Genomic DNA, 24,192 nt, shown 5'->3' with positions numbered 1-24,192 from the left:
CCTCGCTCCCTCCCCGCCAGCCCTTTCCAACCACTGATCGTTTTACTGTATTGATAGTTTTGTCTTGTTCAAAATGTCATAGAGTTGGAATCATATTATATGTAGTCTTTTCAGATTGGCTTCTTTCACTTACCGATATACATTTACATTTGTTCCGTGTCTTTGCATGGCTTGATAGCTCATTTCATTTTAGCCCTGAATAATGTTCCCTTGACTGAATGTACCACACTTTATTTATCCATTCACCTATGAAGGACGTCTTGGTTGCTTCCAAATTTTGGCAAGTTTGAATGAAGCTGCTATAAGCATCTATGTGCAGGTTTTTGCATGAACGTAAGTCTTGGACTCCTTTGGGTAAATACCAACAGATTTGCTGAATTGTATGGCAAGAGTTGCTTTAGTTTTGTGAGAAACTGCCAAACTGTTTTCTAAAGTGGCTCTACTATTTTGCCTAACCATCAGCGATGAGTTCCTGTTGTTCCAAATCCTCACCAACTTTTGGACTTCTGAGTGTTTTGAACTTGGGCCATTCTAATAGATGTGTGGTGATATCTCATTGTTTTAATTTGTAATTTCCTGATGACTTGTGTGGGACATTGTCATGCGGGGAACCCTGCTCGCTGCGCCATGTGTCGTGCAGGGTGTCCTGCGGGGTCTCAGCTCCCACTCCCCACATAAGAACGCAGGACACGGTGAGGCCAAAAAGGAACACCCACAGAGCCATAGATAGGGCAGTCATACCACTATAGCCTCGCTGGTGGCTGGGTTGGAGACACAGGACGCAGGAGCCACACTATCTGCAACCTACAGTCCATTTCTCTGCAATCCACAACCCACACTCCGCGTGCTAACTGCAATCGCACTTGCTAGCTCAGCCACCATCTTCTTGCTAGCCCCCATTTTCCTTCTAACATAGCCACAGCAGTTATATTAATGCCCAATGGCTCACTGGTTACAGCTGACGGCCAACTAGCCACAGCTCATGGCCATTCAATCACAGTTGATGGCCATTTACTACCCGAGTGAGCACCTTTCCACATGAGGCCGAGAACCTGGAAACTATACTCCTGGCTCTGTCCCCACAGACATATTTTCAGAGGCTTATATGCCATTTGTGTATCATATTTGGTGAGATGTCTGCTGACATCTTTGGCCCATTTTTAAATTGGATTGTTTGTCTTATTATTGAGTTTTAAGAGTTCTTTGTATGTTTTGGATAACAATTATATGTCAGATATGTTTTTTACAAATATGTTCTCCTAGTCGGTGGCTTGTGTTTTCATTCTCTTGACAGTATCTCTTTAGAGTAGAAATTTTTAATTTTAATGACATCTAGTTGCCTTATCATTTTTTGTTGATAGAGGGGCATGATATACTGTGTAAAAGGAACTGCTGTCACTAGTCTTAGGGGAAGCATTCTCTGGTCCTACAATTAGGTCTCAGTCTTTTCGGTGAACCTGTGCCTCTGGACTGTGAATTTTGTGTGTTTCTTCTCATTTCCCCTTCTGTTTCGGTGGGACAGCTTGGCTAGAGTGGGGTGAAGTTGCATATTTCCCTTTCTTCCTATGGTGGAAGGCTAGAGCCTCCTAGTATTGTCTTTTCCTGCCCCCAGGTCATTTAGGCTCTGATAAAACTCCAGATGGTTAGGCTCTAGTTAAGTAGCTTTTCCTGAGGGCAGAGCTTGTTAAGGAAGAACCCAGCTGCTCAGGAATCTTTTAAAATCATTCCTTTCACCCTCCCCCTACAGGAAGTAGGAGGGGCTCTTTCCTATGCTACTCCATGTAAGAACCTAGTGGAGCTTCTATAAGTAAAACTCACAAAAGTGGCCCCCTTGCCCTCCATGACTGGGTCCCCTGGAGTGTTTAACCCTCAGACTTGTCCACACTGGCCTTCAGCCGTTCATGAATTACAGCTCAGGTCTTCCTGCTCCTGCACTGGTTCCCGTGGTGGCTGCTGCTCAGGTAAGTGGTGATTCTCTGTACTCACCTATTTGTCTATCCAATTTGGTGGGAAGCCGTTTGTGCTGAGACCTCACTTCTCTTACAGATCTAAGAAGAGTTGTTGATTTTCCAGTTTGTGTAGCTTTTTACTTGTTGTGAGGGGAGGGGTGATCCAAGCTTTTTACATGCTAAGCTGGGGACCAGAAGTCTGAGTACAACTTTTAAAATCTGCTTATGTTGCGGTTCCTTGGCTGCAATGTGGGGGAGAGGAGGAAGACATTCACTGTATAATTTCATTGAGTTTGGTAATTATTTCTGTGTTATTCAAATGATGAAAAATTTTCCAAGTAATTTTCCTCTGCCTTGGGATCAGGGAACAAAGGCACCATAAGCACCATTCTCACCTGATATTGGAAGCTGCCCTCCTCATTTGAGTGTTGTCATAAACCTATTTTACAGTGATCATTTATACAACACAGGATAAAATTAGTAGAAGGCACAACATCCATCCATTCATAAAGTCACCCAACCTCTCTTTAGTGCCTTCTTTTTCCAGCTGTTGTGGGAAAACAAGTTGCATCAAGCTTGTTTTCCTTAAGGAACTTAGAGTCTAGCAGGGAATAGAGTTAATAACCTCAGGGCAATGTGATGCAATGTTCAAGTAAAATATGCATTGGTCTTATGGGAAAAGATTAGTGTTTAAATAAGTTGGGGTATCGGGGAGGCACTGAACTGAGTTTTGGAGACAAAATAGCTTTAGTATAAAAAGGGCGGCTATTGTACACCTTAAACTTACATATGTTATATGTCAATAATAATCTCAATCAAGCTGGGAGAAAAGAGAGGGGTGGCCAAAGCAATTTTAAGTGGGAGATAGCACCTAGAAAGACAGGAGGTATGAACAGAATAAAGCATTTCAAAGAACAGGGACCTTTCAGTGTAGTTAGGTGTGGGATTGCTTGTACGAGACAGTTCTGAGATTATCAGAGAGGTTGACCAAGATCATGAATTGCTGAGCAAGTGACCAACCAAGTGTGGCCCATGCCTACCTCTTAAGCCTTATTTCACTGCTTACCCCTTATCGTCTGTGTTCCAGCCCCACTGGCCCTAGATCATTCTCCTACATCTCTCATGCTTTCCCCTCCTTCTGGATCTTTGCACCCTGTCAGGGAGGTTCTTTTGTGTACGCTTCTTTATCCAGACCATGACTACTTCTCCTTTAGAGCTGGACCCAATTCCATGTTCTCAGCCGAAGACCCCTCCGATCCTCCAGATGAAATCCATCTATTGAGCATCTCCTCTGTTCCCTATACGTTTTCTAGTAGGTTGGTGCAAAAGTAATTGTGTTTTTTTTGCAATTTTTTTTTTTTTTAACCTTTTAAACTGCAATTACTTTTGCACCAACGTAATACATAGCCCTTATCTTAGTTGACATTTATGAGGTTGATCCGCCTCTGTTCTCTAAGCTCCAGCAGTATGATGACGTGTCTGTTTTCCTCATACTGTATTCCTGCTGTAAGCAGAAGTTCTGTCATATAGTGAGTGCTTAGCAAGTACTAAATGAAAGAAGACAGAAAACTAGCATTTATTCAACATGTTTAAGCCTTGCTCTGTGCGTGTATACACAAAAGTGTTTTTTCACTTAATCCTAACCTAAACTCTTTGAGGTTGTTGAAATTATCCCTATTTTACAATTAAGATGCATTAGGTTAATAGAAGTTAATTTCCTTAAAGTGGCAGTATGCCCTCATCATTCACTGTGTGTGTTATCCTCTCTGTTAACCCATGGCCTTCAAATTCTACCCAGAAATAAACTAGTAATTTTATTGTCGGAGGTCTTAACTCCCCTGTGGAGCTTCCTCTGGCTCTCCCTGCACCACAAGCAGGAGAGTCTAGGCCATTCTCCTGCTGAATTCTATTTAGCCAGGCAGATTCTTCTTAGTTGGCACTAACATTGTTTACTGATCTGTCTCCCCCATCAACCCTGTGAGGCCCTTGAAAACGGGGATTTTGTCCTGTTCAGTGTATTACTGCTGCCTCTCAAGTATCTGGTATACAACATGTACTCAAAGTATAGCCAGAGTGGCTTGTATAAGACAATTTAAAAATTATTAGAGATGCTCAGTGTCAGATTATGAACTGCAGGGAAAGTGAGTCTGTCACCCGCCGATCTTTAAAATGAAATCAATAGCCAGATTATATTTATCAACTCCATACATATGTATTGAGTTCTTACCATGTGACAAGCACTGACCTAGAATCTGGGAATATAGCAGTGAATAAATAATACCAACCAAGTGCAAGTTCCTGTTTTCTTGGAGCTTATGCTCTAGTGGGAGTTCAATTAGGCCCCGGAAATCTCAGAGCTGGAAGGTGGCAGAGCCAGCTTTCCAATTTAGGTCTGCTTGTCTCTGAAGACAAGGCTACTTATAGGCTACTGCTTCTAGTACAGTCTTCAGAATAAATATATTTTATCTGATGATCACATTCAGCCTAATGTAAGCTTTGGGCATTACTTCTTTGCTGAGAGCACTCTTATCAGTTAGTAAGGTGACCCAATCTTTCTTGCCATCTTGAAAAGAAAACATTGCTTTTGTTCTCACTCCCTCCATTACTCCTTTGTTAGTATAGCATTTATTCTTATTCCCAAAGTGATGCACACATCCTCCTTATAGTTCAACAAACCTTCCTGGCTTTAGAGGAATTATTGTGCTTTTTGTCATAAAAAGAAGTATCTTTAACTTTGTTTATTATAGCATACAGCCTAAATACAGCCAATTTGGTGCAGCCCTTTTGTCTTAACACTATCCTTTAAACCAAATCCAGAGAAGGGGCTTCATCTTTAAATGCTGTTTTCCTTTTGTATACATTTATTTTGTTTTCCTTTATATACATTTATAATTCCCTTTTATATATATTTATACACATTTATAATGTTATATTACTCGATTCACGTGTTCCTACTCAGAACGCATGTCTCCTAAATGCCCTGTTTTGTCTTAAACAATACATTTACCTGTACTGCTGTTTCTTCTCTCATTGACCATTGCAAGTATCAAGTTAGACCCATTGTGGAAAAACACATTACAAAACAAGACAAAAATTAACTCCCACTGATTTTTGTATACTTAGTGTTTTGTCTCAGAGCTCTGTAGGTGACAATTAAACTTTTATTGTCTTCCATTGCTTGTACTCGAGTTTGCTAGGGAATGAGTCCTCACAAACATTTCTGTGATTTTAGTTCACCCATCTAGCGTCCTTGGTTTCCTTCTTTCATTCCCTTTTGGCATTTTTCTTGTGCCTTTTTTACTTGTCAGTTTCTGCAGGCCCAGTTAATCGGAAACTTTTGGGCCTCCTCTGAAAAATTATCTTTGCTCTTCCCTGTCAGGTTCACTGCCCCATCTCCTTCTATAGTTTCTTTGTGAACTATAGTCAAGACTGAATTTTGTAAGGCAAATTTTCCCTCATCTTCCTGCTTCAGAAGATGCCTTCCTTCTATTTTTTGTACTGTTCTCTTTGCTCAAGACTAGCTATTATATTTCTCTTTCTTCACTGCCTCCTGAAATTTAACTTTACTTTCTTGTTATCACTAAGGCCCTTCGACTGTCTTCTCCTTCGGGCCCAGGAATATTTCCTGTGTACTTTGGGGAAGATGTTAAGCTGTTCATACACCTCATGGGTCTTGGTCTCACAGTTTTCCTTGCTGCTTTTCATAAATCTCCTGCAATCTTTTGGAAATTTACCCCTGTTTTCCACAAGGGTGAAATAAGTAGTCGCTTTTTGAAAGGGCACAGCTATGTTCTTTTTCACATCACCTTTTTTTGGGGTGGGGGGTTGTGCATTAGAACCACCTTATGTTACATCTATAGTGTGTGTTTTCCTAATTCCAGGAACAGCTATTGTTCTTTAGAAAACTTTAAAATAAAATTTAATAATTAGTTACATATTATTTTATTGAATCTCAAAATTACCCTATAGTATATTAATCTTGTTATATATGTTTTATAGGTTGAAAAATATGGACTTTTTAAATTTTTACTAGAAATATTACAAAACCAATATAAACTATTTAATCCCAGGACTTGGAATTTTAAAAGTGTTGCTTTGGTTATTCTTTCACTTATTTGTATCTAACTATGTCAGATAGTGTGCTATGTTCCAGGAAAACAGAAATAAATTCCTTGCTTAAAATGTACTCAAAATTTCAAGGAGATATTGAAACATAAATATTGTTGATTCATGTGATAAATGAAACCATGTGATAGAGAGTTATGGGAACACAGAAACGACCGAAATTCATCTAGAGAATTGGAGAAACTTCATAGAGGAGCATATCTTTGAATTGTCTATAAAAAATGAATAAGTATATGTAATACGGAAAGAAGATGAGAGATGTTCATGCTGTAATAATATATACTATATGCATAGGTAAAAGGTATAAAAGAGCATGGTATAGTTAGGGAAAGGAAACTAGAATGGTTTGAATCAAGTATGGATTCTGTGAGGTGGGAAGATACAGATTAAGTGGGAAAAGTCAATCAGGGATAGATCATATCTATCCAGAGTTTGGGCTCTCTTCAAAGGTGATTGCAGATAAACCCTGGAAACTTGACAGGTTAACATGCAGAAGTCTATTTGTGGAATGATTGCATTCAAGGAACTGAGTGTTTTTGTTTAGTGGTGGGTGGTGGTCTTTGCTCTGCACAGTTTGGGGCTCAGACTGAAGACGACTCTGCCATTTTCAACTCCCTGGATATTGATATCGACCCAGCAGAGGGAAAGGAAAAGAGCCAGTCAAGGATAGGACAGGAGGTTTTCATAAGCCAGTACTGGATGGAGGATTCTTCTCTTCCACCCATAGTCTGTGGCTAGAACTAGAGGACAAGGCTAATCTACCTGAAAGGGCCACTGGGAAACATAATAGTTATGTGCCCAGGATAAAAGCCTCTGTCCCAGTAATATAAAAATTTTCAGGTGGTGGAGGTTTTCAAGTGGAGAAATGACATCTACATTCTGATTTGGTTGAAGAATACCAACAAGGAAATCTTGGAGGAAATACAGCAAGTTTGTTTGTGAATATTGAGTTGAGATGGCTATCGCATAGGGATATGAAAAGAAGCTAAGCCTGGAGCTTGGAGGCACTTAAAATTACTCTTAAATGTTTGAGAAGTAGCCAAACAAAAATGACTTAGTCAAAATTACAAAAAATTGATTATTTGAGTGGAGATAGTGTGTACGGCAAAGAGAGAAAAGAGAAGAGGGCATACCTTAAAAATTCTTATTTAAATAATTGAACAAATAGAAACAAGTCAAAAAAGGGCATGACCGTGTTTCCCTGAAAATAAGACCTAGCCGGACCATCAGCTCTAATGCGTCTTTTGGAGCAAAAATTAATATATTAAAATAAGACTGGGTCTTATATTAATTTTTGCTCTAAAAGGCGCATTAGAGCTGATGGTCCGGCTAGGTCTTATTTTCGGGAAAACACGGTAATTGTAGTAAGAAAACTAGGATAGAGCAATGTCACCAAAACCAAGGGAAGAGATGTTTTTAGAGGATAATTTATTCAACAGCATAAAATGCAATCAAAAGTCCAGATAAGAAAAGGACAAGCAAATGGGAATATTAATGAGAGGTTTTTAATAGCCTGTGAAAAAGCCGATTAAGTTGTTGTAGTAGAAGATAGAACACCATGATTTAAGAAAACAGTGGGCGAGACCTCTATAGAAGCAAAGTATTTATTGACTCTTCCAAGAAACCTGGAGAAGAAGGAAAAAGAGAGAGACAGTGACTTTAGGGAGAACAAGGTTGAGCTAAGGTTTTATTTTGAATTTTTTAAGGGTAGTAGATATTTGAACACGTCTGTAGGATCAAGGGAAGAAGCCAATGGCAGAGGTTTGAAATATCCAACAGACAGAATAATTGATGGAGCAATGCTTTAGAGGAGAAAAAGTTGCAAACCTAGGTAGGGGCATCAGCTTTAGAAAGAAAATGTCGATATCTTCTTTTGGAGAGGCAAAAAGAAAGAAAAGTTTAAAGAATACATGCATTTCATGCCAGAGGGAATATGATTCAGAAACTCAAATTCTATAGTTATTTTCCCAAAGAAAAAAAAAAAAAAAAGCAAGGTCTTGTGATGAAAGTGAGAAAAGCATGAGTGGAGGGTTGTGGCCGGAGAAAACGGAAAGGGTTTAGAAAAGAGGCATGGTTATGATCAGTAGGAGACAACCATGGTCGTGGGAAAGAGTTTCCAGCCATCACCGAAGGCCCAACTAAGACAGAAGTTATATAATGTCACATATCTTGAGAAAAAAATCTTCTCTTGAAAGCTATGCGCTTCAGCCTCTGCTGTCCCAGAGATTGTATACGTTTCCTGCACTTTCCCTGGACCCACCATTCTTGGTGGAATCCTTTTGGAAGACAAACAAATTCATTTACCAGACTCTGCCAATCAGTTAAGGTTGATATGCCCAATAGGCAAATTGTCATCACTGTGGCTATTTACCTGCTTTCTCTCATCCTCAAAATGCTTATTTGCAGATAATTCTTACCTCCTAAGTTGGCAGAGGAAATTCAGGTCTCTCAAATCCCATAATTTATCTTCCTTTTCTGCAAATGGATTAATAAAGCATTAGTGATCGATCCTATTCCTCACACATTTACAACACTCATTTTCTTTAAGATCTTGACTTGCTGGCTCATGCTTCAAAACAAAAAAAAATATCTCAAAAGCAATGCACCTTATTACCTGAGATACTGAGATGGGGAAGGAAATTGATGTGGGTAAAACTGGGACTAAGAGGCCTAACTTAGATTCACCCTTTAATGGGGTCCTTAGAGGCATGGGGGAATTCAGACATTTGCCATGTATTCACAGAACAATGGTCTTAGACAGAGTTAGATGATTACAATACCAACAGAGTCTGAGCCAGTTCTTAGTCTGCCTGGACTGTCATAACAAAATACCATGGACTGGGTGGCTTCAATGACAGAAATGTATTTCCTCATGGTTCTGAAGACTGGATGTCTAAGACCTAGGTGCCAGGAGGGTTGTGTCTGATAGAGACTCTCCCCTTGGGTTGCAGGTGGCTACCTTTGCTGTGTGCTCACGTGACTTTGTGTGTGGAGAGACAGGCTAAGTGAACTCTGTGGTGTCTTTCATAAAGACACTAATTCTACGGGATCAGTGCTGTGCCCTTATGACCTCATTTAACCTTAACTACTTCCTTAGCAGCCCCATCTCCCAATAAAGTCACACTAGGGGTGAGAGCTACAACTGATGAGTTTTGGGGGAACACAAACATTCAGTCCATAACATGAGCCAACAGAGCAGGGCAAGAATCCTCAATGAAGGCAATCCTCACCATAAAGAATATATTATCACCGTGATTTAATAATTCCACTGTTAACTGGGATCCCAGTTGGTCCTTATGTCTACATGGAAATTGCCAAGATGTACAAAGCGTGTCATGACCTAATTCAGGGAGCTCTTCCAACAGAGAATACGACATCTCAGTAGAAGGTTATGAGTATTTTATGAGACACACTTCCCCTCACACTGGTGAGGCAGGGGCTACTGATGTGGAACTCTTGGGATCAGGATTGACTAGACCTGCATGGGTTTGCACTTCAGTCACTTTAGCTGGAAGAAGGAGCTGACACATCCTTTACAGCTATTCATTCACTATGGCTATGTTGCTTTCTTGAGCGTATCCCCCACTGCTGAGAAAAGGTGAGAGAAAGAATGGGAAGTTTGAAAACTGAGTGAGCATGCTTAAGACCAAACAATTAGCCAATGATAGCACTGGGACGGAAATCCAAGGCCCTACATTTTCAGGAGTCATACTTCCTCTGTTGGAATTCTGTTGCATTTAACATTAAAGTGGGATTTGACATTGTCTAAGGGGAACAGAGATCCTATCTCTGCTTTATGTGTGTAAATTACTGTTTGAGACTTAGAGTGTGAAACAGCTTCCGGGATGATGATAAAAGAACTCACAATCTTGGAGCACTTAGGTGCCACACACTTTCAATGTATGATATAATTTAATCCCAAAAAAAACCCCATGTAATAGACACTATTACCACTTTCATTTTATAGATGAAGGAAGAAAGGTTTAGAGGAGAATGAGGTGCCACAACAAAGAAGAAGCAAATCCAAGATTCAAACCCAGCTTGACTGAGGTTATAACTAGGAACCGATAGCCCATGTACGTGTTGCTCTCATAGAGCAGAAGAGGGGTTTAATTTAGATCTTTACTGGTATCTTTGCAACATTTATTCTGTGCCAATATGTCATTTGACCATACCATCTAAAGGTAATGCACATTTTCCTAAATGATAAATAAAGCAATAATAAAAAAGGTTTATTCTCCTTTCTTCTCACAGACAGAATTTCAGAAACATATACTTTGCAGAGGCAAAATTAGGAGCCCTTTTCTAAAAGAATGAACATTCCAGAGTCCCAGGATTGCCTGAAATAATAGATTAAAAAAAAAAAAAATGCACCTGGAAGCTTAAAGAGAATAGGGGTTAGATGCAAGTCCTAAAATCACCCATTACCCAACCTCAGTGAAACATACTGTATACTGTTGCTCTCTTTTCCTCCCCAGCTTAGAGAGTTTAATTATTCCTGGAGGCGCATGGACCTGCTGTGCTAAGTAATAGTCTCAGATTTCGAGACTGCTTCTCAGAGTCCATCTTCGCTATGAACTCACTGCATGATTTGCTACCACCTGGTTTGCTCACTCACTGAGATGAGCTAAGAGAAATAACACCCCTTCTAATGTTTAAGGCTGTGAACAGACAACCATGCTCTCTGGGCAATAAGCAAAGAATACTTAAGAGACATCATCAGTTGAGTATTGCAATCAAATAAAACTTACAACAAGAAATCATCTGACACGTAGTTAATGACATGCTTCGTCATTATTTGGCTGCATTGTAATTTGACCTAAATGATGAACAGTTTGTGTAAATTACCATATTTATTAGCAACTGCTTTCTCTTAATGTTTCTATGGCCCTTTAAAGTTTACAATGCACTCTACAAAAGATTATCTCATTATCTCACATGAGAAGATCTAACAAGCTCAGTAAATGTTCATTTAATTTAGATGGCTCAAAACCACATTGGAAGAGCTGGGTAGTAATTACTAACTCCTTTTTACGGATGAGGCAGCTGACGCTCAGAGACACACGACTGCTTTTTCATTGAGCCCAAGCTAGAGCCAGTGTCGTTTGACTTCCGGTGATGGCTTTTCCTTTTCATACCATATAGTCAAATGCGGCATCAGTGATGGGTAGGGCGGTGAGGGGAGAATGGGAGAATAGGTGGAACTGAATTAAAAAGGTAGCTTCTCAGATGTCCCTCTGAAGTTTAGTTCCCTTTATGTCCATCAAGTGGCATGTCCTTCAATTCCTTGAGGCAGATCTTTATGCTGTTTGAGATTTTAGAGAGAAAGGGAGAGATGGCGGGGGAGAGGAGGTGGAGGAGGGAAAAGTAGAGATACAAAACACTCACCTCTGGGAAGACTACTGCTACCTGTGAATACTAAAAAGAACATACCATTTTGGTGTTGTGCTTTGTAGTTTTTAGAGAACTTTCTTCAGGTAAATGGCAGAAGTTCAGTCAGCTTATTTTACCACAGGTGGCTTTTCATTATCTGGCCTTGCCCACCCCCCAGGTATCAGCTCCTGTGCTCTTACAGATGCTCTCTGCAGCCGTTACACAAGACAAACTTACAACAAAACTTGAAGGTATTAAGCTCTTTTGTGCCTCCGTCCCTTTGTACCTGCTGTCCCTTTTTGCCTGGACTGCCTGTCCCCTACTTTATCCAAAGGCTTCAGTTCTTCCTCTTCGATCCTCAGCCATCAGAGTCCCCCAGAGTGATTTTAAGAAACACTGTCCCCAGGCTCTGTCCTAGGCCAGTTATATCTCTGAATCCGGGGGTGGGGAGTGGGGGATACAGGCGAGAGCTTGGGCAGCTGTAAAAATTTCTTTACTTGATGTTGGTGCCTGTGAGGGTTGAGAGTATTTTTCACATCCCTGACTATCCCATTGGATCTTCAACTGTTCAAGGGGATGGGATAGTTTATTCCATTTTACATTCTCCGAGCCTAGAATGGGGTCAGACACACTTACTAAGTTTTCATTTGTCTCAGAAATAGGGCTGATTAGGTATGTCAAGGGATGCTGGAATTTCAAACTCCTTTGGACAAAGACACTTCCTTATTTGGGGCTTCACATAAAGCTGCAAAATGTGTCACTGCTACGCCTCTGGCAGTGTTGGGTGGCACCTTCTGTTTCACCTCTTCTGGCTTTATACACTTCAGTCATTCTTCTTGGTTCCCTGAAAGCCATTGTGGTTCCATTTTGGCTCTTGCCCTCTGTGTAGCCCACATCACTTCTGCTGCTGTGTCCACAATTGCTGTTGGTATTTGATGATGGCTCTGTTTTTCACTTAGCCTGACCATGGCCTCAGAATCTTTCTCAACCCAGAAACCCAAGACGCCATTTCAAATAAATCAGAGTTGGTATATGAGTCAAAATCTATTTGTGTTCCCTGACCTAACCCCTTGAATTGATGCCAAGGGTTTGAGTCTGGCTCTTCTGCCTGGTCTGTTTCGTCTAGTATTGAACTTCCAATATCCCCTGGCTTTAGCACTACATTTATAGAATGGAAACACACTGCCTTGTGCCCACCTATTCTAGATTGAATGTTTGTGTTCGCCCCCACCCCCCGCCCCAAATTCCTATGTTCAAATCTAAGCCCCGGTTTTAAGAATGTCTCAGATACCCTCTCATACAAACACCAACACCTGAGAATCCTGTCATCAGGGAACCATCTCAACTATAGTCATTATTGTCTCCTATCAGAAAGGATGCATTGAGGTTAGACAGAAGACAAGCCATCCCCAGCCCCAGAGTCCACGGTTACTCTTTATCATATTGGGTATATGATACCCAAGAAACTACAGGACTGCTTTCATGTGTCATTCCTGAATCAGAGCTAACTCCCCACTTCCACTGAGCCCAGCTCCCAGCATACCTTTTGTTCCCTATTTGAAGCCAAAACTCTTGCACACTCAGATTTTGTTCTTTACTGTTGAATGATGGCAACATTTAATCCTGACTTCAAGATTGTAGGCAGTGGACTTTTCTTCAGTTTGTGTTGCTGTCCTGATTTTGTTTTAGAGGAATCTACTCTTGATCTACGGAGCAGAAACCTGTCATTGCATCTGTGCAGGGCTCACCATTTTCTGGATACCTCTCCTGACACCATCCATGTGGTTTGATGAGAGAGTGGCCTTTGTCTCCACTGTGACCCCTCCTCTTGTCACAACTGATGAGATGTGGGGGTGTCGGTGGGGCATGGATTGCCTACTTAATACAAGCTTGTTCCCAAGAGTTTGGAAGTAGAATTAAGAGGTTTTCCTCTCAGACTGATTAGTCACATGAAACAGAAGTAAATTTATATCAAAGACTGTTCGAGGTAATATTTTTCCAAAACAGAGAAATCCGAAAAAGCACCAGTGAGATGGAGGGTAGGGTTCATAAAAAGAGAACAAGTAAGCAGACATGCAAAGATGTACAAAGAAAGGAGAAAAGAGGCAGCCAGTCACATTCTATCTCCAGTTGATCACATGGATATCCAACAGCCCCAGCTCTGTATGGAACAGGCTTTCATCACCAGTTCACTGCAACGTCGTCTTTGTCATAACCGGATACATTTATCGTTCTGTTTCTGGACTTTCTTTTGGTACATTTGTCTCTTTATCTTCGCACGTCTTGAAATTATGCGTTATGGAAACCTTAATATCTAGTAGACTAAGTCCTCCAGGTATGGTCCTTTTTTATTTTTGCAAACATCTTGTTAGTGGTTTATTAATTTCCACTAGGAAGAATCTACTTTGGGATTGCATTGACTATATAAATGTATAAAGAGCAAATTTAAAGCTTTATAACAGTCTTGCAATCCAAGAACATGGTATATCCCATGATTGAGTTTTTAAATTTCTCTTAACCATATTTTGTAGTCTACAAAAATAGTTTGCACTTTGTTTATAGATTTATTTCTTGATTTCTGATACTATTCTAAAGGTATCTTTTAGAATACCCAGATTCTATTTTTTTGACTAGTATTTAGAAATACAGGTGATTTTAAAATATACTGACTTTGTATCCAACCACCTTATCAAATACACATATTAATTGTAATAGTTTTTCTGTATATTCTTTTGCATTTTTCTGTACGTAATCGTATCATCTATGAATAAGACAGTTTTACTTCATCTTATCAAGTCCTTTTATACCATGTTTACTAAAAGTGGTGATAATAAGCATTCTTGTCTCCTCACTATTCAGTGGGAAAGTCTGTATTTCATCATTCAGTATGACGTTTGCTACATATTTTGAGGGTATATTTTGTTAGTCATGTACATATAATCCGTTTTCATGAATGAATGTTGGTATTTGTATTATGAATGAGTGTTGGTTTTTATCAGATGATTTTTTTCTGTGTCTATTGAGATTATCATATATACTTATTCTTTAATCTGTCTACGTGGTGTGTTGCGTTGATTTTGAATCTTGATTAAAAATTTTTTTTTACAGTTGACATTGAATATTATTTTATGTTATTTTCAGGTGTGCAGCATGGTGGTTAGACATTTATGTAATTTACAGTGTGATCCCCTGACAAGTCTAGTACCCACCTGGCACCATACATAGTTATTACAATATTATTGACCATGTTCCCTATGCTGTACTTTACATCTGTGTGGCTATTTTGTAACTACCAATTTGTACTTCTTAATTCCTTGATTTTGATTTTGAACCTTAAACGAACCCTGCATTCCTGAAATAAACCAAGTTTAGTCATAGTATATTATCTGTTTTATATTATCACTGGATTTGATTTTTCTCCCTTCCCCCCTTCCTCCTTCCCTCCCTCCCTTTCTTTCTTTGGGTCCTTCCTTCCTTCCTTCCTTCCTTCCTTCCTTCCTTCCTTCCTTCCTTCCTTCCTTCCTTCCTTCTTCCACAAGGATTTTTAGGTGCTTTTTTTTAGAGAAGAGGCTTATACTTTTTATTTAATGCCCTCGTCATCTTTTTAAATGAAGACTTGGCTAACTTCGTAACAAGAGTTGGAATGTGGAAATGTCAATGTATTTATTTTTTAAAAAGGTACATTGAATCATAAGGAAGATTCAATATGGGAAAATAATACAACATAACAGCAAAGTGTTGTAAAGAATATTGAAGGCAATTTATAAAAAGGTAATGGTATTTGCTCAGGTTGTATTAAAAAAAGTGAATCTACATTTGTGGTGACTCGTGGTTCTTTATCTACCACTTTGTGCCTCAGCCTATTATGGGACGCTTGTCTTCAAATTGTGCTGAGGACTTTACAGGGATTATCTCAATCCTCTTTATAGCATTGAGTAGTAGATACTTTTTAAACTCCACTTCACAGGTGAGAATATTGAGACACTCAGAGAGTAAGTAACTTGCCCAAGATGATAAAGAGCATATATTTAAGATGGGATTTTAAACAATAACAATAATCTTAATATAGAGATATTTTCCCCATTTTACCTTAGAGTATGTATTCCTTTTCAGAGAAGTTGAAAACCTGCCCCAACATAGCATAACTAGCAAGGAGTTGAGCTAGCTTTTAAACTCAGATCTAATTGCAGAGAACACGTGTTTCCTTCTGACTCACATGGCTTCCGGGACATCCTTGAGCCTACTTTGCACACCAGTCTCCCTAAAGAGAAGGTGGTAGCTCTCATAATTATAAAGCTGGACTGCTCATTCTCAGAAATGGTTGAGGGAGTCCACAGACCTCCTGCCCAGAATTCTGCGGTCTTGTCTTAGCTCTTCCACTCAATATCTGTATGACATTGGTCAAGTTGTTTTATCTCCTTAAAGGAAATGGGGTAGAAGAATGAAGACCATTTTCCTGTTGTTTTTTGATTGGGAGGTGGTAGAAACATTGCTGGGTGGCAATACTCTAACAACCCTCTTCACCCTGTACACTAGTTCTTCATTTGTTTATTGGTTTTAACATGAGTTTCTCCCAGGTTTCAAAAAAAAAAAAAAAGAAAAAGTAGCATTAAACAGCATCAACTTGAGGATGGTACTACTTGCTACTAGGCAGTTTTCTTAAAAATGTACCCATTATATTATAACTGCCATCCTTCCTCTACTAGAAAGGCAGTAAGGTGCAAGGGTTAGGAACACAAAATCTGAATCCAGAACCTGGGTTCAAATCCTGTCTCTGTCACTTAGTAGCTATGTGATGTGATGAGAGGTTACCCAACCTTTTGTGCCCTGGTTACTTGATCTAGATGTGATGACTGGAATGGAGTTAATATTAGGATAATACAAGTTCACTGAATCAAAGTTCTTAGAGCGGTGTCTGGCAGCCAGTAAGTGTTGCTGCTGGTGGCGTTATTGTTACGGCTGCTGCTGGTGTTGCTAATTTTATGATTACCACCACACGTCTTCTAGCTGTTGCATGAATTGTGAAGAAACATAAAAGCAAAGCCATATGACACCATCAGAGTTGTCAAACTCACCAAGACAGATGTACTTGGGACAGTTTCAAAAAAAACCCCTTCAACATATGGCACGAACAGTAGAAAGATAAGTGTGTCACGTATAGATGGAGCAGATATGTATTACTCAGTACATATTGTTATGTAAAACTGAATTTATTTCACCATTAGTTAAACTTCCTGATTATATCACATGCTCTATGTGTGTATGTATGTGTGCATGTACTGTTTCTCGTTACCTGATAAGGGGTTTGTATAATACATTAGTAGTACACAAGAATACAGATTAAAACAAGGTCCTCATCTGTCCTCACCCTGTCACCATCGCTGTGCTACTCCCAGCCACATAAAACTCACTTTCATTGTTAGCAGTTTGGTGTCAATCCTTTCCGTTCTTTTGCTATAAATTTATACATATACTCCTTTCTTTGTTTATACTGAAATGGGGTAACATTTATTTTTCTGCATTGTTTGTCATTGCTTAATAATGTATCTTGAGAAGTCTTTCCATATAAGTATATATAGATCCCCCACTCTTTTTAACATTTGCATATTATTTCATAATTTTAATGCACCTTAATTTATTTTACTATATGTCCCCTATTGTTAGACATTGTTGTTTTCTGTTTTTCACTATGAACACTATGCGTCATTGTGCATACATTTCCATGCACACAGGTATGTATTTCCTTAGGATAGGTTTCCAGAAGTAGAGTTTTTGTGCACATGGTCTTTTACTGTGTAGGAAGCATTTTTAAAATAGTCACTATTTGTTAAATATCTACTAGACACCAGACATAAGACTAAGTAGGAGTTTAAGTATATTGTATCACTTAATCTTTACTCTCACTCCATTTGTAAATGAGGAAAAAGGCTCCTAGAGGCTAAGCCATTTATGCCAGTCATATTGTTAGTAAGTGGTGTTAAATGTTAGGATTTTCTTTGGTGCTCTTCAGGGCAATTTTTAGGTTCAGAAAAGAGAATTCAGAGGTTTAAATTGGTTTTAGAAGTTAATGTTTAATTTATTAAAGCAAAAATCTAAGACCCTTATTCTTAGGCTTTTAAGTTCAGCTTATACACAGTATGATTCTATTCATATAATAAGTTTAGAGAATTTTAGAAATGACATATAAAGGGGTTTTGCATAAAGGGGTTTGCTTTAATTTACAACCTTAGTTAAACATCTTCAAAAATTTTAAAAGGTATAAAATTTGATATGCAGGACTTTTTAATGTAAGCACCCTCATTGTTGATTGACAAGCTTTAACAACCTCTTACTTACATAACTCATAGAAACCTAAAAAACTCGTAGAAACCTAAAAAACTAAACATAAATATGCTGAACCTTAAGTCATTTTTTAGTATTGTACATAAATTATGATTCCAATTTAAAATACATATGGAAATCAGTCAATTACACATTTCAAATTAGAGTTCTAATTTATTAATTGGAATCTTATTCTAATTAATAAATTATATAAAATATTAAGCATATAAAATATTCCAAAATGCACAGACTTTATTTTTTATCTTTACTTTTCATTTTAAAATGAATTTATTTTAATTAAAAAAACATTTTTCAGGCCGGCCCGGTGGCTCAGGCGGTTGGAGCTCCATGCTCCTGACTCCAAAGGCTGCCGGTTCGATTCCCGCGTGGGCCAGTGGGCTCTCAACCACATGGTTGCTGGTTCAACTCATCGAGTCCCACAGGGGATGGTGGGCTCTGCCCCCTGCAACTAAGATTGAATATGGCACCTTGGGCTGAGCTGCCTCTCGGATGGCTCAGTTGGTTGGAGCGTGGGCTCTCAACCACAAGGTTGCCAGTTCGATTCCTCGAGTCCTGCAAGGGATGGTGGACAGTGCCCCTTGCAACTAAGATTGAACACAGCACCTTGAGCTGAGCTGCCGCAGAGCTCCAAGATGGCTCAGTTTGTTGGAGTGCGTCCTCTTAACCACAAGGTTGCCGGTTCGACTCCTGCAAGGGATGGTGGGCTGTGCCCCCTGCAACTAGCAACGGGCGGCTGGACCTGGAGCTGAGCTGCGCCCTCCACAGTTGAGAGTGAGGCGACAGCAATTTGAAGCTGAACTGGACCCTCCACAACTAAGATTGAGGGGACAACAACTTGACTTGGGAGAAGGGGTCTTGGAGGTGCACACTGTTCCCCAGTGAAGTCCTGTTCCCCTTCCCCAATAAAAAAAAAATATATAGATTTTTCAGTTACTGTTGACATACATACAATATTATATTAGTGTCAGGTGTTACAAAACAACACATTGATTAGACATTTATATACCTCACAATGTGATCACTCCTATAAGTCTATTACCCATCTGACACTGTTCATTGTTATTACAATATTATTTATCTTTATTTTGCAAATATTTATGAGTTTTATTAGCTAGAATTCATCCTAGATCTTTCAGAATTCAAAGATGCTAAGCCATTAAGAATAATAGTTTCTCTCACACAATTTTAGGGTTAATTTCTAATGAAGATTTTTGATGATTGAATTCTCAGATTGCTTGAGGTTACAGAAATTTCCATATGGATACTATCTATGTTTTTGTCAGTCATCCTGATAAGATACATTGGACTCCATTTAGTCACTTTTTTTGAGCTATATTTTCAGTTCCGACATTTTGAAAAAATATATTTCAAGTAAAGAAAAATGTAAAAGTTCGTTACTCAAAATGTAATATTTAACAACACATGTTAAAATTAACATAATTTCATTTTCCCCAAGTTTTCTGAGACTAATAAAACAGATGTCTGTAAATAAAAATTTAACAGAAAAATTATCAAATATTTATTAGTTGTTTTTTTTATATACTACTCAGAAATTGAGGCAGTAAATTTGTTTAATAATGTATATTGAAAGTCTCTTTTTAAAATTTTTGCCAGTTAGACTGGCTTTTTTTTTTGTTGTTGTTGTTTGTTTTCATTCACTTTGTACAAAACTAAAGTAGAACCCAAGGCCAGGACCAGAGTCAGATCAGTGGAGGCACCTAAGGAGCAAAACTGAAGAAAACACTCATCCCCACGGTCATGCAAGTGCCCATTCTACACTTGGCACTTTGACAAAGAGTGTCTCCTTATTTGTCTCACCTCAATCCTGGCCTTGGTACCAGCCAACTGAGATAGCTGATAGATTATTAAAGACAACTTTGACATTAGATCACTGTGAAATTTTTGTTGTAGAACTGTATTAGTTTCCTATAGCCACAAACTAACTGGCTTAAAACCACACGAACTCAACGTCTTAGAGTCCTGAAGGTCAGAAATCCAAAGAGTCTTACAGGGCTCAAATTACGGTGCCCTCAGGGCTGCGTTCCTTCCGAAGGCTAGGGGATAATCTGTGTCCTGGCCTTCGCCAGCTCCTGCATTCTTTCACTCATGGACTCTTTATCTTCAAAATTCCACCATCTACTTTTGTCATCACATCTCCTTCTGACTTTGATGCTTTTGGGTCTCTCTTCTCAGGACTTTTGTGATTATACTGGGTCCACTGAGATAGTCCAGGATAATCTTCCCCTCTAAGGAGGCTTAATTTAATCACACCTGGAAAATACTTTGATCATGTAAAGTAACATATTCACAGAGTCTGAGGATAAGAACATGGACATCTTTAGAGGGGTCATTATTCGGTCTACCACAAGCCCCTTCCACCTCATTAAGAGACGCATCTTAAATGACATTTTAATATTTATATTAATTTTTTTAGTAACATAAACAGTATTTTCCTGTTCTCTAAAATCAGCTTTGTGCTCATTATAAGTTTTAATGTCTCAATCCAAAGAAATAAATTTTAACAATTAGAATCTTACATTTATAGAAAACTCCAATGAATAAAATGTACAATATACAAGTTTTCCTTACAGAACAGGATGACAGATGGCAGTAGAGCAGCCTTTCAAATATAAAAATATGCTAGCACAAGGATAAAATTCCATTGGTGTGTACAGTAGATACACAAATTCAAAAGTAAAAGGAAATAGAACATTTTAAATGTGAAAAAAGAACTACTTTCATGTACTATATAAATGGATAAGGCATGTGTTAGATATTAACTAGTATTTAGATTTCTTTGAATATATTGAAAATACAAGAAACTCTTATTTAAAATGTTAATATTTACAATATGCAGAAAATTATCTCCTTTACACTTATTTGATTTTATGATGGCAACTTTTAGGTCAAAATATAAAACTGTATGATAGGCTACATAATTTTAAAATATTTTGTAGGATGAATGAGCAAATGTTTGTTGCCTGAATTTGCAGAGTCTTACGTTATATGGAAATATTGTTCCAGGTCAAGAGAAGCCCATCAGCACCAGAGATTTTTGCAAACAGAATTTAATGCATAATTAGTCCATAACCTATTTTCAGTCTCTGTAAGAGTCTTTATCTATAGATGGTAGTAATAGAACTGATTTTGTTCCCAGGGTTTTTGTCAATACCAAGTGGGACAAATTGTCTACATTTTTCATAAATTATAAAGTGCAATGCAAATTATAGTTATTAATGTTGCTTACTTTTATGTAGGCACTAACCAGTAATAGGCTTTTCCTGCACCCTTTCTTTCAGAGACAAGTCTGCCATGAACTTGCTTATGAGGAGATCAAAAGATCAAGTAGGAAATCCTGACATATGTTCCTCTTTTCACTCATTAACTCCTCCCTAAGGGACGTCTTGAATGGGGATCACTGGTGACTGTTTACTGAGTTGTAAAAGTTCAAGTCTTTGGAGATTTTCATTTTACACAAAGTCTTTCAAAGAGGGCTTTTAAAGGTTACATTGAAATATGTCATCCTTACCCCTCCATCTTCTTGCTTCTGACATCAAAAGGACATGAATAGAATAATAGCTTTGCCCAGGGGACTTTGCTACTCACTAGAGACATTGGCAATAATTACTTGGTGGTAAAAGCTAATGATTTTCTCACTTAGGCAAGAGTAGGGCTTCCATTGGTTGTCATCCCCTTGGTAAATTGAATGGCTTTTCTTATGGTAATGCAAAGAAGAAATGAACTGCACATTAAGGAGCTGTCTGAATAGGGAAATGTATTGACATTTCAGCATTATCTGAATTGTGTGTTACGAGTGGCTTTGTCAAATTAAAATGAACAGCAGGTCAAAGTAAAAATTCCAAGCTCTTTCTCACTCAGAATGCATATTACATGTTCTCTCAGAATTTAAAGAGTCCAAAAAATATTAGCCAATTGAGGTTACAGAGACAAGCCTTCTTTACAGGGTTTGTGTAGGACACATGGAGAAATGTGAAGTTCCAACAAACTTGGGTAGAGGTAACACTCCCCCCTTCCCTTTGCTGCTTTCCATCATTTTCATGTCATGGTTAGTTCCTTACATAGAGGACAACTTTGTGTAGTGCAAATTGGCCCAACTGGAGTACATGAGAATCTAATTTTGTTTCTCCTAATTCACTTCTTGAAATGTGGCAAGCCACTTTATTTCTCTGATTCCTATTTGTAAACTTCCAACTGTTGGGTCAGAGCAGCAATTTTTTAAATTTTTATACCAACCTACGTATAAATGATGATCACAATCCTGTACAAATTACTCTCTTGGGCTGGGTCTGAGATTCAGAAAAGGCCCAGCGCTGATTTTATAAGAAGAAATCCTCTTTTAGGAGCAGAAAGCTGCATTAACTTTACCCTTTGCTTTTTCACTCCAGAAAGCTATCAGAATGTCAGTGGGTGAGATGGATATTATTATAGGGCTCAACTTGACTGTGTTCTCATTAATTTAAAAAAAATACATCTTTTGAGTATGAAGTGACAGATAAAGGAGACAGATGTCCAATGAGGGGACTGAGGACCAGAGATGCATTATGACTTTCCTGAAGAATCTTTGCAAGTTATCTTATGAAAGAAAATGCCTGAAGTCTAAAGAAGCTGGAAAGCTCCTTGAGATGGTGAGGAGGTGATTGGCCTGACACTGGATGTGTTGGACTAGAAGATAAGAGAAGCTAAAACAGAACCTCAGAAAGGAAAGAAGAAGGTGAAACTCTTGGGCCCACCTTCAGAATTCATCATAAGAAGACTTGCTAAATCTTCAGCCTCATTATAAGCAGAGAGAGCCATTAGGCAAGAACCTTATGGGTGCTACATTAAGGAATAGTATGCAGATAAAAGCCTGATTGCTCTGCAACAACGTGGATGGACCTGGAGATTGTTGTGCTGAGTGGAGTGAGCCAGACAGAGAAAGACACATGCTATATGATTTTGCTTTTATGTGGAATCTAAAGGAAGAAAATAAATGAACAAACAAAACAGAGACAAACTCGTGGAGACAGAGAACATTTTGATAGTTGTCAGATGGGAAAGGGTTTGGGGGTGAGTGAAAAAGGGGAAGGGATTGAGAAGTACAAATTTGTAGTTACAAAGTGGTTATGGGGATGTAAAGTGAAGCGTAAGGAATCTAGTCAATAATGTAATAACTATAAATGGTATCAAGTGGGTACTAGATATATCGGGGTGATCACTTTGTAAGTTCAATAAGTGTCTAATCACTATGTTACATACCTAAAACTAGCTATAATATCATATATCATCTATAATTAAAAAATAAAAAAAAATAAAAATAAAAAATGTAACCAGAAAATAAATAAATCTATTTTTAAAAAACCAAAAACCAAAAACAAAAAGGACAAACCTGATCACCAAATGGAAAAGAAAGGGTTATGAGACCCTGTGTTCCCTGTGATGCATTCGGACTGGGGTACCAACTTTGGAACTAACTTCATTTGATGGGCTCATGAAAGCAAGCTGGTTGTGGGGATGATCATCAAGGACCATCACTGTGGCTGCAGGGACGGCTCAGGCTGAGACTGCCCTGGCCCCAATTCTCACCCTGCCCTTGATCTTGAGTAAAGATGGCTGCTATATGCACTTTCATTTGCCATTCATTTTCCTGGCATCAGTTTCCCTGGTAGCAAAGACCTAGGGCAGAGTTGGAACACAGTCTCTGTGGGTGATTGGTTTGGTGTTTGTTGGGGTCAGTTATTTGTAATTAAAAGTCATGTGTTTTTAAACCACACACACACAAAAAAGTAATCATTTGAAAACACTTGTGCTTTATTTGTAATATGGCATTTAGAGTTAAGACATATTTCCAAACTCACTAGAACTATACCAGTGGCCTCAACTTTATCAACAGTCTTGCCTAAACTTATTTCTTTTCCTGTTATGTCAAAGGAAAAGGTTAGCATCCACTTGTCAGCTAACGAGAAGTTTACAACAACTCCTTTATAATAGTGCTTTCCCCTGTCAATTTCTAGAAACTCATCCGGACTATATATGTGTGTGTGTGTGTGTGTGTGTGTGTGTGTGTGTGTGTGTGTGTATATATATATATATATATATATATATATATATATATATATGATACATTCTTGACAGGAAGAACATAAATAAGCCTGTATTTCTTGTACCCAAGAGTCTGCCAAAGAAAATCCAGCTTTAGGTTCTTTGTTTCTCTGTGTGTCTTCCTTTCTCCGGCAGAAATCCTTGGATAAAGGCCCTGACACCTCTCTCTTTCTACTGGGCTCTTTCTTTGCTCCCTCTGGCTTTTCCCCCACAAAGCTGGGAGCTCTGGAGCACTGGAAGCTGCCTCTCACATTACAAAGTGTTGTGGCATGGAGACTGACTCATCTCTGCTCTAAGGCTGGGT

General features: G+C 38.6%; 1 long non-coding RNA gene and 1 pseudogene across 1 annotated transcript in view; both read left to right on the top strand.

Moving 5' to 3' along the window:
- Nucleotides 1-1,787: 1,787 nt before the first annotated feature.
- Nucleotides 1,788-24,192, top strand: part of LOC148756536 (uncharacterized) — a 267,020-nt gene continuing 244,615 nt past the window's right edge. Inside the window, exon 1 of the long non-coding RNA XR_016018077.1 lies at nt 1,788-1,961. This is a non-coding gene — a long non-coding RNA (uncharacterized LOC148756536). The remainder of the gene's footprint in view (nt 1,962-24,192) is intronic.
- LOC148756537 (protein BUD31 homolog) lies at nt 22,396-23,348 on the top strand (annotated as a pseudogene).

This window comes from Rhinolophus sinicus, chromosome 12, assembly GCF_057876585.1.
Source record: "Rhinolophus sinicus isolate RSI-liver-muscle chromosome 12, RSI-T2T, whole genome shotgun sequence".
Lineage (NCBI taxonomy): Eukaryota > Metazoa > Chordata > Mammalia > Chiroptera > Rhinolophidae > Rhinolophus > Rhinolophus sinicus.
Note: the sequence above shows the minus strand (reverse complement) of the source record. Positions and strands in the feature narration are given on the sequence as shown.